The following is a 15,233-nucleotide window of genomic DNA, read 5'->3' as shown; positions in this document are numbered from 1 at the left end:
ATGTATCATGTCCAAAGTAGAAAAATATATTACTTTTGTAGATGGGTTTTGCATTTCTTCTACCTGGATTGAATGAAATCTTGCAGATACTAGCCAAAAGGAAGCTTGATTACAAAAATATTCTCCCGGCCATATCACTTCATCAGCTTTCTTTTTAGGAATAATAAATGTTTCAAAGATAGCCTACAAAAATGTTATGTGGAAAAAACCCCTAGCAGCAGATGATTTAATGTAAGTGGAATTATTGCCATGATTTGCTATAAAATTATCTTAATGTAACATTCAATTTTGCAGCTAAGCATTTTCTTCACAAATAGAAATCAAATTGCACAGTTTAGGTTCTAAAATCATAGATTGCAACAAAAAAATTTTCTACATAAGAGCTTTTTGAAGTTTTCTTTCTATTTCAAAATGTGTTTCGGTAAAAAGATATTTCTGATTGTGGTAATTTTCATTGTGGTTGGACACATTTTTGTGATACATGCTGAACAATGACTGAATTTCTTCTGTGTTCTCTGCACATAGGAAGGAGGGTCACATGCAATGCTTCTGCTTTTTATTAATTTCTGCACAGGATTCACCCAGAGAAATTCACTGGGTTTCTCTTCTGTACCAGTCAAACTCTAAATATTCAATTATCTGTTCTTTTAATTACTGTTTTCTTTAGCTTTAGCTGCCTGATTTTTCAGAAAAAAAATCTGTTTCTCACTTCTTTGACACTTTCTTTTGTTCTTCCATCAGAACTAGAAGGTATCAACATACCTGGTTGTTACATCATTGTCAACACTAGGGCAACTATCAAATGCTCTGATACTGGAAAGAGCACTGGTTGATATAAAAACAGACTAGCATTAGTAAGCAAGAGGAATGTAGGTCATAAATTAAAATTACAGGAAGAAACTGACTTTTTTAATAAAAATTATTTTAAAGAACTTCACTGAAATATGACATTTACCAGTACTGTTACTCATGTTAAAAAGAAAAAAAACCAAACCAGGAGAAAATGCACACTTTAAAATTAACAGCTGGTTTTATTTTGTTTGTTAACCAGAAAGGTATTGCTTAAGCCATCAGAAAACAACTCAGTGCAGTGTGCCCTCTTATGTTGTGCTTTTGAGCAGTGACTGAGCACCAGTGGCCCAGGGATGCATTTAGCTGTGGTTCATGGCCTTGGGCAGCATTTCTGTTGTGTTAGAGAGAGAAGAGAGGTTAGTACCACAAAACCAGACTTTACAGACTTTATTTTACAACTTTATGCTCAGCCACTATCTGAAGTTTAAAACTTTTGTAACATGTTCACAGAGAAATTGAATATGGCGTGTTCTGTAATTTCTGGAATTTCACGTGACAGAGCAGACGTTGGGCAGACAGTTGCAATTCCCTTCAGATAATGATAAAGCAGAAGAAATGCTCCAAGATGCACTCAATGCTTTTAAGATGCTACCAATGTAATGTTTGGGATCACATTAAAAAGAACCCCAAATGATTTTTTTTTTCTTGAAAAAAGAAAGTGTAATTTAGCCATTAAGGGTCTCAGAACCAACTTTTTCATTCTATATATCTATTCCCATTGTGCCCCATGATTTAATAATTTAAATATACTGTTTATTGCCCAAGATAGGTTGTCCTAGAAACTATTGCAATAATGCATTTCTCTTTGGAATATCTACAAGTATAGCCCTGCACACATCTTATGGCTGGTTTCCCCTATAATTAAAACACTTATGACTGTAGTAGGTTATGTTTATAATTTATTATGCGACATATAAATAACCATTCCTCATCTGTTAAAATCCCCGGATACCCAGATGAGAAATAGGAAAGAATTTTGGAGTTAAGCTTTGAAGTGAAGGACAAGGCTGTGTTCTTGTGACACCCACCATATTCTGACTGTTTTTTCCTTGTTGTTAATACAGCTGTTTCGGAGGGAAGCAATTTGCCATGTAGCTTGTGATTTAATCTTCTTACTCATATTTTTTTGTTGAATGCATTAAATGTATATAGAAGCAAAAACTAGTTAAAATGAAAACTGAAACGACATTTTTCATTTCAGTTATCTCCAAGTCTGGCTGCATTGTTGTGAGTAGTGTGGAAAGAGGAAAATTGTATATCAGAAAGCACAAACATAGAACACAAAGCAACCTGGGGTGTCTTTACTTTTAGCAGAATTTTTTTCAAACAGTCTTGATGTCAATGGCCTATGGTGACTAATGGAAGGGGCAAAGAAATTCAGGATGCTGAAACCTGCACATCCAGGGCACATTGATCCCCATGCTGCTGCACAGAAGCAACAATTAATAACTCAGATTTTACCGACTGATCTGAAAACACTTCCAGGGGAGATAACTGTCAAGACTGCATTTTATAGAGGAAGAGGCTAAAGCACAGAGTTTAAATTTCTTGCTAGAAGGTCAACCACAAGCCTTGGTCTCCTGAGTCCCATCAATTGCCTGTTCATTATATTGCTGATATCGTCATGTCTCTTCTAGAATTCTCCAGAGGCTTAGCATAGTATAGGAATCCATGATAAAGTCATTATATATAAGCCTGGTAAAAAAAAACCCTTTTCAGGTGTTCATCTGTTCATCTCACACAGTTCTTTTCATAACCACTTTCAACGATGCTAAGGGACCCTGGGGATCAAAGTCTTTTCTGCCTATGGAGGGGAAGTATCAGAAACTCAAAAGTAAGGTAGTTGCATGACATTCCTCTGTCAATGGTTATTGGCTTGAGAACAACGTCATGAGACTATTTCAACTTGTGGATTCTCTGGGCTAATTTTGTGTGGCCATATAAAGCAATCCTGCAGTATCATTACATGGAAGCAGCACCCCACACTGTCAGCTTTCCTCCTAGAAAACTGGCAATCTCTTCTGAAAGTATCTCTTCAAAGAGGTACTAAGCTTTTTCAGAGGATCATGAATGGATCACTATACAAATGCTTACCTTCAGGCTGTAAATTACACAAAACCCTGACAAGGTCTCCAGCACATAGGGTAGAGAATAAAACCCTAAATATTGTGCTTTTCTGTAGCTGAACTTTGGTTTTGGCATCTCTGGGAAATTTTTACCCATGCACCAACATGAGCTGTTCCAGATTTATTTAAAATGGAAGGTGAAGGATTATACAAGACATATGTCATTACTTAAACTGATTATATTCATAAATGTGAGTTATTTTTGTTGAATCAGTATAATGATGATGTGGAGTAAAGGCCTTTCTCTGCACCCTCTAGACATATAAATACACAAATCTTTAAAGGTGAAAGTAGCAGACTATATCTTGTATCAGACTCAAGTCGTAGCCAAAACTCCCATTTTTATTTCCAAGCATTTCATGGCATTGTTTTTTGAGATGCACAATGCCAGCCTATCTGTGCAAGGGAGGAAGAAGTATTTGGTAACCAGAGCAAGGGATGGGGCAGCCTCAGTCTCAACCTGTTTTACCACAAGATTAGACAATTAAAAAGAGCCTTTGGAAATAAGAAGAATCAGGCAATGACATCAACAGATGGCAGATGACAATACTGTAAATGTGATTTAATTCTGTTGATTTTTGTTTATTTGCAATGTTTTGAGTCAAAAGGAAATAGGAGAAAGTGAAGGGAATTTAAGAATAGGTGAACTTACAGCATGTACTCTGAAGCTTTTTGTTTAGCAGTCAGTGGAGACAAACTTTACATTTCAAAGACAGTAGGATGAGAGGCCTGATTAATAGAGCAGACAGTGAAAAAATATTTTTGAGACTTCAATAATGCAGGATCAAAGGATTTGCTGTGATAACATATTTAGTGTACTTTAGAAGCCAATTGCAGGACACTGTATGTGGCACTACTGAGAGCAGAGAAGACTTCAGGAATCCTACATATCAGGAATAGAAAATAGAAAAAATGCCAAGAAATTTCAAAATCCCTGCAGGTGAGAGAGAGAGAAGGAATTAAATAGGAAATATGAAACATGTGTGTAAATAAGTAGATTTCAGTTTTGTTGCAAATTGGACATTCTGATTTCCCCTTTTTTTTAGCAAAAAAAGTAATTGAGTTCTGTGACAACACAATTAGAGAAAATGTTGTGAAGATTAATTGTGAAGTTAGCATGGGTAGGAACAATAATGTATTTTACCAAAAAGACACAACTTAGTGAAATCTCTGTTTTCCTGAATAAAAGCAATTGAAGCAAATTATAGGACTGTGCATCCAATTCAAACATTAATATGGCAAGATTGAATTTCATTGTGGCAGTTGTCCATTGTCACCATGACAAAACAGCTGAATTTTCTGAAAGCCAGAATGTGAAATAGAAGAGCCTGCTAATACATGGAGTTTTACATATAAAAGATTCAGTTTAGAGTGTGCTTTGTTGAAATGCTTAGCTACAGTGTTGGTTCATTTAGAAAGACATCAGGTAAAGAGATACTCTACAATTAAGAGTAAATGTATCCTATTAAAAATGAGGCACATCATGGGAAGACTGTCATGACACGTTTGGATAATGTGTTTTAGCTAGAGGCTTACATTAGTATGCAGGCACTTGTTTTATATTTTCCCTGTTTTACAGTGCTATCCTCTTGCAGCTCATTAAATCTTTTTCTGCAGTAAGGGCACTCAGGCATGAATAATCTAAGGAGTAAACAGAATACTATTATAAATACACAAGTGTCCATTACAAGAAGTAGTAAATTTAAAGATGATTAAAAAGCAACAGCAAAGCAGAAACACCCTCTTATGCACATACAGCTCTAACATAAGCAGTGTGTGTTTTTCTTGTGAAGGATTCATTACAACATGAGTCTTAGCAATGAGTGAAATAAATAACTCAGCCTGATTAATGAGCTACCACAAATCATTTCTAGATCACAAGTTCAAAAACAAAGAAGAGCATTTCTTATTGCTTTGTGCCTTATTTAATTATGAGGCTCAAAATGCATGAGGCCATGCAAAACAAGTGTAAAAATTCTGTACTCTCTATAAATGAGAACAAAATCTAACAGGTGTTTTTCACCTTTTTACAAGGTTTTTGAGAGTTACTTTCAATAGAATATCTAAACATACATCCCTCTATTTAAAAGTCCTCAATTTTAACTTACTGAAGTGCTATAGGGCACCTAACCTAAGGGATATATGGATTTAAAAAATATTTTAAAATATTTAAAGTTGTCTGAATCAATTTTTAGGCAGATGAGACAATTAACTTTAAGCCTGCATTCTGAACTTTGTCTTTTAAAAGGCTGAGGGAACACTGAAGTTGGTGTAATTCACAAAGTGAGGAAAGTACCTCTAGGACTGTGTCTCACACACATGAATGTTTTTTGTAGGCAAGTCAGTAGGTGAGGAATGGCTTTTCCCCTTTTCTCTTTTCTGAATTTTCCATTAAACAAAATCAAAAACCTCATGTCTCAAGCTCAAAAGAGTACTATCCCAAAGACTATCAAGGCACACAAAAATAACATGAATCCTCTGTGGATGAACAAAGCCAAACTCAAAAAAACAAAAAGGAAGCATAGAGAACGTAGAACAAAGGACAGGTAACATGGGGGGAATACAGAAACATTGTCCAAGCATCCAAGGGATGAAGTTTGGAAAGCTAAAGCCCAAATGTAATTGAATCTGGATAGGGATGTCAAAAACAACAAAAGGGCTTCAAGAAAAGGAAGAATAGGGAAAGTATGGAGCTATTGCTCCAAGAGACAGGGGACTTGGTTACACAGGACATGGAAAAGCAAAGGTAATAAATGTCCTATTTGTCTCAGTCTTTACTAGCAAGACTGTCCATCAGCAACCCCAGGTTTCAGACACCATGGAAAAGGTCTGGTGCAAGGAAGATGCACCCTTAGTGGAAGAGGATCAGGTCAGAGAATCCTTAAACAAACTGGACATAACATAAATGCATGGGACCTGATGGGATGCACCCAAAGTGCTGAGGGAGACTGCTTATGTCATCCTGAGGCCACTCTTGATAATCTTTGATCAGTCCTGGCAATTGGGAGAAATGGCCAAGGACCGCCAGAAAGAAAATGTCACTTGTATCTTCAAAGAGTGTGAGGAAGAGTACCCAGGGAACTACAGGCTGGTCAGTCTCACCTCCACCTCAGGGAAGGATGCAGCCATGTTCTTTTCTATGGTGCCCAGGGGCAACGGGCACAAACTGTAACACAGGTTATTTCAAATATCATGAAACATTTCTTTACTGTGAAGGTGACTCAGCACATAATTGGAGATATTCAAAAGTAATCTGGACTCCAGGTGGCCTAGCTTGTGCAGGAGGTTTAGGCTAGTTCCCCCACAGAGGTGCCTTCCAAACTCAGTAATTTTCCAATTCTGTGAAATAATCCTGAGAGTTAAGCCTGGAGTGCAAATCCAGCTCCTATCTCCAAGTCATTGTCCTATCTCTGGACAACAAAATGAGGCTTCTTCTTCCTCCTGTCCTGACTCCCCTTTGTACTGCACAGGTTAGCAATGGCAACTAAGAGAGAGGAAGTGTGGGCTGGAGCTGCTTGAGGCTGACAAAGGACAGCTTCTTTCTAAAGTTCATGACAAAGGATGAAAATTTGAGTTAGGATCGCCTGAAGTTATACTAGAGTTCACTTTTCTTTTTATTTATTTTTTTAAAGTAACACTTTCGGATCCTTTTGATATAAATGTACAGAAAGAAACCAAAATTAGATTGAAAATATTTGTGAAGACATGTCATAATGAAGGAATTCTTCCTTTGGTAAGCAGCAAACAAGTTAGTAAGAAAATTAGTACTTATGATTTTGCTACTTGTTTTTACTCTCTATATTACACCATCATTATTTTCCTCATTAAAACATGCATTTGCAAAATGTTTATAGTTCTAGAGGTAACCTTGAAAAAATTCTAAAAGCCTTAAAAGTGTATGCAGAAAATATTCAGCATATGAAGATGAAAATCATCATTGAAATTACAATGGAATTATCATTAGCCTTTTTACTGAGTACTAAGGCTGAGGATAATAGTTGTTATTCAGCTGTTAGGTCTAGACAGCCCTGTTGCTTGAACTAGCACTACAGGTATTGAAAGAGAAATCAGAGGGAATTCGTCTTGATCCTAACACATCCTGATCAGACAGCTGGAAATAAATCTACTGGTTGATATTGAGACATTCTGTTCTTATTTTTGGAGTTCCTAAGAAAATGAGACTCTTAATGCCAAAAAATACCAGAAAAACTTTTTGGAGAAGCATTTGTTTCTTTAATTAATTTATTTTAAATTAATTTAGTTCTTTAAATTTATCCGTATCTTTTACTATTCTTTGTGTTTAGTCAGGCTGTTGTTTTACTAGAATGTAAAGAATGATTGCAATGTTTTGCTATAGATAAGGATTCTTGGATGTGAAGATTTTTAAGATTGGTAATACCTCATAATAAACTAGGTAGTGATGGAACAGAAAATCTTATGATAGTTGTTCTAAAAAAGTTAACCTATTTGAGCCATGCTGTTAGCTTTGGAAGGAGACTTGAATTGGTAATTCATCCTGTTTTCTAGTGTTCAGAATTCTTGATCACCAGAAACAGAAGCTAATGGCCAATCAAATAAGCCACGTGAAAATATCCACAATAGTTTCATACTCTTTATAGCAAGATCTTCCTTACAATTTATGAGGTAGTTTGGGTTGGTCAGTGATTGTGTAGCTTACAGGGTCTAAATTTGTATAATTATTAATAATGAACCTTGTTATATTTGGCTATGGTGCAATTAGTAAGTAGAAACAGCAAATTTTTCTATTTTATTCATGGTGTTTTAGCTTTTGTTTGGTCTGTTAGTGCCAGAGTGAGAGGGTTTTAGCTTTTGATTTCTAAGTTTATCTATTACCTAAGTAAAAGGAAAGAAGACAAAGAGCAATCCATAAATGGTGTAAAGAGTGAGCAAATAATGTTATAGGAAAAACAGAATGCTGAGAATTTATTTCTTTCATTAAATATGTTATCTGTGAAAAAAATAGGTCAGCTTTTTGGGAATTGAATTTTACAGAAAATTCCGTCTGGCTTTTCCAATTGTTACAAGAAAGGATGCTTTTTATTTCATATGAAATACCATAGCGTTCCACAGAGGGAGAGGCATCCTTCAGGGTGGCTTTTTACAAGAGACTTTTTTAAAATATCAAAGCATTTACTGCATATAAAAATCATTTTCAGCTGTTAATGAGGGCATATAAAATTTTTATGAGATGAAACCCAAGTCTATTTGAAAAGTAAAGACTCAGCTTTTACTTGAGAATTTGTTTATATTCACCACGAGATGTAGAGCCTGGACATTGGTTTTGCTAGCATAATATTCCCAGAGGCCAAGAAATCAGACTTTGGAGTCTAGTTTCTAGAGACCATTATATATAGACACAACAATTTAAATGGGCTCTTTGGGGTTTGACACCCGATAAAACAATGTTTGGGTGTAGCCCAAAAGACTTGGCTCTAAAATTATCACAAATTCCCAGGCTCATATTGGATGATTAACCTGTCCTCTGTAATGAATTTCTAAACATTTCACACAAATATTCATTAATTCAGTCTTCTGAAAGGCTGTAACAACAACATGGCTCTCTCACTAGAGAGATATATATTCAAAATCAATGGGAAATTTAACCTCTGCTATCAAATTAGACAATAAAATAGAATTTGTTAGATAATTCTAAATAAACACTCTGGATAACTAAGGAAGAACCAGATGAATGTTCTGTAGGTTTACAAGTAACCCAGCTACTCTAGTGAGCGGAAATACTGAGCATAAGCTCCCTACATCTATTACGGAAAAACAAATCCTGAAGATTCAATTTTGTACACTACCTAAAACACATACACAGAAGTCATTCACTGCTTTCCCATAACAGAAGTGAGCAAACATTTGAACATGCAGTATGCATGTTAAAATTCTTTCCTTTGACCCTTAAAATCAGAACCACATATCTACTTTGAGTAAATTTCAGGGTGCTTGGAGAAGAAAAGTAGGACAGCAATGGTAAGGCAAATGACCAGATTTCAATTTGCTATGTCTGCCTCATTGACATCCACTTCATTGACATTGCTTTAACAGAGAAATAGGTTTTCCTGTCTTTTTTCCAGTTCCATAGAGCTTCCAGAAATTATCATGATGGCAGAAGGTTCTTCACTGCCTTTGACATTGAATTTCTCCTTGATTTGTGAAAAGTTGGGTTAGTTCCATGAATCTGCTGTACTCATTCTTGCACTGATAAAAATAACTATTGAGACATTAATAAAAAAATAGTATCTTGGGGGTGGGCATGTAGCCTCTGCTCTTTTATAATAAATGACTTTTGGCCTAAATTTAGTGAGTCTAAAATTTTACCTTGCAATCTAAAATTACTATAGGAATTTAATTCTGGAGTTGGATTTCTGAGGGTACAAATGTGAACATCTGGCAGCCCATTTCAGCACCATAAAAGAATGAGGCCATGAGAAAATGTGGACTTGAATGTTTAACTAAATGTATTTGGGCACACAGTTTTGCTCTTGGCTTACCAATAAGAGTTTTTCTGTTTTATACAATATTCTTGGGCCTGAATTCATGCCTATTTTTCTTATTTAGATTCTTCAGGAATCCTGTGACATGCTAATTTGCAAGATGAGCTATAGAAAAAGCTATTTTCAGAGATTATTACTGATGTTATTCGGGGCAAACTGAGTGACAGATACTATTTCTTCCCTAAGCTGCTGTGAAATTTTGTCTGTTCTTTACCAGTCAGAGCCACTCAAAGGTGGGATCATTCAAAAAATTCACAGAATTATTTGTTGTACAGCTCTGGATGATCCTGCATGCTTAAAATTTAGCACAGTAATAGAAGAAAGTTGCAATGAAATATGTTATTAAAATAACACTTAGTCAGTTTAGGTGTCAGTTTCTTGTTTGTTTGCAAGACAATTCTGCAGATCAACTAAAGCAGCATATCACCACGGTGTTTGAACATTAACTCTTCTTGTCATGCAGTGAATAGTCATGTAGTGGAATAAGGATAATGAAATATGTCACAAGAACAAAATCCAGCAACTGTTGAGAATGGGATTGCAAGAATGAAACTTTGGGACACGACCAGAAATGGAGCAGATTAAGTTGAAGTTGATTTTAGAAAAAGAGGCCTTTCAGTACATGCTGATATGATAATTGACCGTGGGCCAGGCTCCTAGCCAAGTCTGCTGCCCTGGCAAGGTAACTGACAGCTTCTTGCAAAGGGATGTGACAAAAAAGGAGATAATACTAAAACTGTGCCAGCCTGACTCTGTGCTCCTCAGAGTGTCCAATGAGTCTTTAGCCCAGGCAACGATGCAATTTCCGCACTCTTTGTGCACCCAGAGCTCTGATGCGAAATTCAGAGCTTTGAGTGTGAAAGCAGCTCAGTACTGCATTTAGCTATTGTTTTGAAAATCTTTAGCATATGTAGTTTTGTGGTTTTTAATTTTCATCTTTACCTGCATACAAACTATATCTCCCCTCACCCTCCTCATCCCTCCTAGACAGAAAACAGAATCAGTGTACCTTTGGTCTAGTCAAGCCTGGATATTCTGGAAAAAAATCAGCTTTTCTGTTTTATCTTAGTCATTGAAGGTTGAAAATAGGACTTATTGTAATTTTTAATCATGGAGTTCTTCCAGCACTGCCTAACTTCTTCTTACTCCTTGGGCTGTATTCTCTATTTCAGAAAGTGTTGCTGATAAGAAATATTTATATAAAAGGTAATTTTAAAATAATTTTTATGACAATGCTGACATTAACACTAATGCTTAGACTGAGGGTTAATGGATTTTATCATAATTCTGTGAAAAAGACAATTTTCTGGGTAAAAAAAATGAATTGTGAAATCCATGGTTATTTTTGTTATCAAGTTCAAAAGAAACATCAATAAGAAGGTCAGTGCCTGAAGTCCTTCAGTCCCCTTCAAAGAACATATATTTAAATTTGAAAGTTTTGTAATAACAGTCCTTTTGCCTATGATGGTTCTGGTGTAGTCATCTGGAAAACAGTGGAAGAGGCATATGAAAGAAATGGGAACAGCACTGGATAAAACAGCATATTTTACTCTTGTAGAGACAAATAATCAATAATTAGCACTTTCAGGAATCTGGGCAGCTCAGGGACATGGATTACTTAAAAATCAAAGTTCAACAACAGTCTTCATAAAAATTGCATCAGGTTTACAATTTAAATCCCCAACAGCAGAAATGCAACACAGAAGGCAAAATTCTACAAGGAATTTACCATGGACTCTTTCCTCTAGCATGCCTAAATACTGAAGAATATATCATAAATTTTGTTTTTGCATGAAATATTTTGCTTTCATGGTCTTGATTTGTTAGGTGACATAATGTGGAGTTGTTTTTTTAGCTGGTTTGTTTGATTTTGGTTTTAGTTTGATTTTAGATGGTTTGGTTTTGGTTTGTTTTTAAATTAAGGAATCTTTATATATCTGGTTTTGTTTCTCACATTTTCAAAGCCCAAAATACGTTCAGAAGAAGAATTTAGATCTGGGGGGGAAAAAAGAATGAAATACAGACTGTCCTGAACTGTAAGACCTCCTCAAGTAACCAAATGATAACATCAGTAATAACTGAAACTAGAATCACATTTTCACCCCAGAGGATTTCTAACCCATTTTCACAAGGATTGAGTCAGACTTTGATTTCAGCACTTTCCAGAAGTATGTAAAAAGTGGCTTCTGTCTGCTGAGACAGATGTTCTCTTGTTTTTCTAAGTCCTCATCATTTATCTCCCAGCACACCAAACCCTCATGGCCAGAGACAGAAATAAGCAGAAGGACATGAATTCCCAGCTCCTTGGTGGGCAGAGAGGTAATTGAACATTGACTTTTTTTTCAAGCAATAATTTAATTATTTAGAATTTTTTACAAAAGTTTTAATAGATTTCAAAACCACTGTGATATATTTAATATTATAAGACTGGACATTAAACTAGAATAATAACTACATCTACTTATGTGCCTTAGAAAATGGTGGTTACTGATAATATTTCCATCACCTTTCATGGAAACAGGAAAGTTTATTTTGGCTTGAGCTTAACTCTGCACACCACTGCATATTTTAGAAAACTGTGACTGCCTTTAATTTTGGATGTAAGTGCTGTAAGTGAAACTTATTCATACAGTACTAGCAGTGTTTTTGAGACAGATACAGTCTAAAAGTTGGACAAAAGGTAGTACAGAACCAAAGCAAAGTAATTTAACATACATACTAATTCTTTAGCTACAGTTTAACTTTGTGCTTATAAAAGGTCTCTAACTGAAATTTGACTTACCAAAGTCCTGTGTACTAGGACAATCAACACATTTAATATACAGGAGACGATATTTTTAATACTTTTCTGCTGATCTGTTTTCAAGAAACATGTATCTTCAAACATGCATAGCTTACACTAGAGGATGCAGCTCTGTGGAAAAAAAAATTGAACAAGACAAAGGCTTCAGATAAGACTTTTCAATTGCAGAAGTATCAGGCCATGTTTCATAGTTTGTTCTTTGCTAGATATATGCATAGGGACATACATATGTCCTTCAAGAAAGTATACAGCTACAAGGGTAATTGCTACACACATCACTTGAATTACTTCAGAATTCTTTGTAGAGTGTCAATTTCAGGAACATCACATTTTGCAAAAAAAAAAAAAGTATTAGAGGGAAAATTCATCAGTTCAGAAATCTGCTATAATGGTATTTGTAAGTGAAGCTTAAATTAATAGTGTGCAGTTGGGAGAACCAGCAATTCCTTCTTTACCTTCTTAGCTATCTGTATGAGGTGTGATGAGTTTAATTAATGAAGTATGTTCCACAGATATTCATTTGAAAACATTCCTTCACGTGACATTCCATCAGTAGGATGCTAGCTAAAACAAGAATTTAATGCACTTCTTGTTCCTATTAAGTTCACTTGTACCCCCTACACCTCTAGCATAGCATTTCTAGTAAGACTATATTCAAGATTAATACCATTGTTTACTGTTCCAGTGCAAATTCCTTTGCTTAATACTTACACCTTCACATTAAACACACTATGGACAGAGTGGAAAAATGGTTAGTACTGCTCTTCAAAACCACAAGAAATATTAGGCATCGCCAGACGCGTTACATGTTTATAGTTCAGGTTACCTTGTTCAGTGTTAGTGCGTACAACTAGCCTGTTACATACACTTAAATATTTTAGCTGGCCTGCCCTCCAGAGTTTTCTCCCCTTTAGGGAAAAGGGAGGTGTTGTTCCAGCTCAGGAACAGATTGCTATCACCACCCAGAGGCCGGCTGTTGGTTACAGCAATCGCTATAGGGCTTCTCCTAATTAGATGGGCATCGATGGCAGTGCTGGTGATCCAAAGACGGGAGCTTGTAAGGCAAATAGTATGAAGGGTTACTCCTTGGAGTGGATAAGGTACCTCCAGGGATTTGAATTGGGGAAGTGGGATTAACAAGAGATACCTCTTGTTAAATTGCACAGCTCTGGTACAGTCACTGCACTGCACTCCACCAGAGTGGGATTGTGAACATCAGTCTAAGGCTGTGTGTGATGATTTCTGAGCAGGAATACACACAAAAAATTTAATTGTGATTCTGTAATAATTTTAAATCAGAATTGTTCTTTTAAGTCAAAATTAGCCTACCCATTATAGAGGTAGGAAATGTAAAATATAATTCTGGGGATATTTTTTAAATTCTAAGATCAACTATGTGTGACCTGACTGGGAGGCTGTGTTCCTCAGGCATATTTGTAAAATGCATGCACTACTGAGCATCCAGCAGCAATATCTGATTTCAGGGCTGTCATGGTGTCAACACTGTTTACAGTACCTGCAAGCTTCTCTTTATTTTCCTTCATTTATTTTAGAACTTTGACTACTGAACTCTGTTGGCAGCAAAAGTCCTGTCAAAGTGATGAAAGTGTGGGCAAAATAATAAAATAGTTAAATTTGAAACAAGTACATTTTCCTTTTTTTTAAATGTATTTTTAATTTTCTTGATTTGTTGGCATACTCTAGCAGTAGGGAACTTTGCTAAATAAAATGTCCACTTAGTCCTTCAGGTGCTTGAGGTTTTTTGGGTTTTAACTTCTTTTTAAGAAATAAGTCTCTATTTGTAACTTGAGCATTTTTCGAAATGCCATTATGCTACTTAGTACTTACTTATTTTATGCTGTTGTTACACAGATGGGGAGGTGAGTGAGGTGAGGTATTTCACACAGCACTGGATCAGGAGGAACTCTGTGACATAATTATATAGGCCTCAGAAACAGAAGCAGCAACTAGTCTTTATGCTGAAAGACCCTTAGGGATTTTCAAGATGACCTAAAACTTCTGATGAACTTGAACTCCATCCCTCATGTATTTTGAGCCAGGATAATACACTGATTTAATGTATTAAACCTGCTGTAGTGGGTAAACAGTCTGTTTCTTCTCATCCCTTATTCCTTTGTGTGATAAATTGTTATGTTCCTCTTCTTCTATAAGAACATAACACTAATTCAACAACAATTGCACTAATTCAACAGCAATCAGGAAACAGGTTCCTAAATTAATAATGAATATAAAACATATTATAGAGTTCCTCTTTGCTATATGACATTCTTATAAAGTGATTACGGAAGAATATCCTGAGTAACCTGTAATGGATAGGGCTATTAAAGCAGTAAAATAATTTCTTAAGTGATAAAATAACATTTGCAGCTGGTGTATGTCTTAACTGACTGGAGCATTATAATACTCTGAATCACGCACACTGAAACTCAAGAAGGATTTCTAAATATACACCATAATGAGTAAAACAGAAGATCCACTAGAGATGATAGCGACCTTCTGGAAAGCAGAATGAACGTTTTTTTTTTTTTTTTTTGCTGGCACAAGCAGTATGCCTCATCACTGGTAAGTTTCACAAAACAAGAGTATCTTTCAAAATAAATACTTGGAAAAGTACTCTGGCTACGCGTCCCGCAGACCGGTAAGTCAGAAATACTTTGAGGTGTCGGTCTCCTTTTTCAGTCTCTCCGCTGCCTTCGGTCGCTGCCAAGCGCTGGCGGGTCCGGACGCCCCGTCCCCGGCCCCGGCCCCGGCCCCGGCCCCGGCCCCGGCCCCGACCCCGGCCCCGACCCTCCGTGCCCCGCTCCGGCCCCGGCCCCGACCCTCCGTGCCCCGCTCCGGCTCCGGCCCCGGCCCCGGCCCCGACCCCGACCCTCCATGCCCCACTCCGGCCCCGGGCCCGGCCCCGCTCCG

At 36.5% G+C, this 15,233-nt stretch overlaps 1 long non-coding RNA gene across 1 annotated transcript; it reads right to left on the bottom strand.

Moving 5' to 3' along the window:
- Positions 1-1,011: 1,011 nt before the first annotated feature.
- On the bottom strand, positions 1,012-15,006 carry LOC134417589 (uncharacterized). Its single transcript, XR_010027594.1, has 3 exons — positions 14,151-15,006; positions 12,282-12,413; positions 1,012-1,183 (listed from the first exon to the last, which is right to left on the bottom strand). It is a non-coding gene; the product is annotated as an uncharacterized LOC134417589 (long non-coding RNA).
- Positions 15,007-15,233: the final 227 nt, after the last annotated feature.

Source organism: Melospiza melodia, chromosome 4 (assembly GCF_035770615.1).
Source record: "Melospiza melodia melodia isolate bMelMel2 chromosome 4, bMelMel2.pri, whole genome shotgun sequence".
In the NCBI taxonomy this organism is placed as follows: Eukaryota; Metazoa; Chordata; class Aves; order Passeriformes; family Passerellidae; genus Melospiza; species Melospiza melodia.
Note: the sequence above shows the minus strand (reverse complement) of the source record. Positions and strands in the feature narration are given on the sequence as shown.